Source organism: Tarenaya hassleriana, unplaced genomic scaffold, assembly GCF_000463585.1.
Source record: "Tarenaya hassleriana unplaced genomic scaffold, ASM46358v1 Cleome72, whole genome shotgun sequence".
Lineage (NCBI taxonomy): Eukaryota > Viridiplantae > Streptophyta > Magnoliopsida > Brassicales > Cleomaceae > Tarenaya > Tarenaya hassleriana.
In genome coordinates, this window is record NW_010969745.1 from 576816 (window position 1) to 578055 (window position 1240).

Below are 1240 nucleotides of genomic sequence, written 5' to 3' on the forward strand. Positions count from 1 at the left end.
TTCTCTCAGCTCGATCACCATATCAACTATTTCTGCCATCGAATTGATTTTCAACATTTCCACCTATGGATAAACAATCTCAAATTAGTAAGGTAACATTATCTCAATGAGATATATGTGGTTGTTTGAAACCTACCTTTGCCTTGAGAGATGGAAGAAGTCCTCTTACGAACTTCTTAACCCTTAAGGTCTCTGTTTGCAGCATCTCACCTCCATATCTAGCCAATGAATTGAATTCCCTCTCATATTCTTTCACTGAACGATTTCCTTGTTGAAGGCTAATAAGCTTCATCGCCATCTCCTCTTGTACTCCAGGTGAGTAATATTTCTCTCGAAATGCATGGACGAACTGTCCCCAAGTGAACTGATAGTTTACCCCAAATGGTTGGGCAACTCCTTTCCACCAGTGTCTCGCCTCTCCATCCAGATGGTAGATGGATATGTGTGCCCTAAAAAGATCAGGACACTGGATAAGATCAAATATCTGAGTCATCCTGTCCAACCAATCCTCGGCCACAGCTGGATCAGATGTACCACCAAATCTTGGAGCTGTACGACGCTCCACTCGATCAAGGAACTGGAAAAATTCCACATTCATCACAGGTGGTGCAGGTGCAGGAGCTGCAGCCGGTTGCACGGGAGGTGGAGGTGGTGGTACATAAGGCGGTGGTGGTGCAAGGACCGGTTGTGGAGCTGGTGCTGCTCCTTGTTGTCTCACAGTAGTGATGAGCTCCATCAGTAAATTCCTCATTTCTTGCATATGATCAGGCTGGGGAGGATATCCACATCTCCCCTCCTCTGGGACTGGACGTCCTCGTCCACGACCAGGTGCCATCCTACGTTCACATCATAGCAACCAATATTAGAATGGTTATTTTACCATAAACTGAGTCTCTAACAGAATACGAAGATTTTTGTTTAAAGTCCGATAGAAAGAGTGGGCCTCTGATACCATCTGTAACGACCCGAAATCCGGTATTTCGGATATCATTGAATCGTCACTTGGGTTATAAAAAAAATACGATTTACTCTAAAATCAACCATCAAAATCACATGTCTACAGCGGAAGTCTAAAATAACATAAGTCTAAAATTCTAAACTCGTAAAAATAGAAAATCAAATTCTTCGTGTTTCTGGCAACTATCGAGTCCAACCAAAACAATCTGTTTCAGCTTTCACCTGTGGGAAAAAAGGAAGGGGTGAGCTACGCGAATAGCTCAGTGAAGTTGCAAGACTATAA

At 43.2% G+C, this 1240-nt stretch overlaps 1 long non-coding RNA gene across 1 annotated transcript in view; it reads right to left on the reverse strand.

Moving 5' to 3' along the window:
* Positions 1 to 1012: 1012 nt before the first annotated feature.
* LOC109116160 overlaps positions 1013 to 1240 on the reverse strand; it is a 1711-nt gene continuing 1483 nt past the window's right edge. The window contains exon 2 of the long non-coding RNA XR_002023699.1: positions 1013 to 1179. This is a non-coding gene — a long non-coding RNA (uncharacterized LOC109116160). The remainder of the gene's footprint in view (positions 1180 to 1240) is intronic.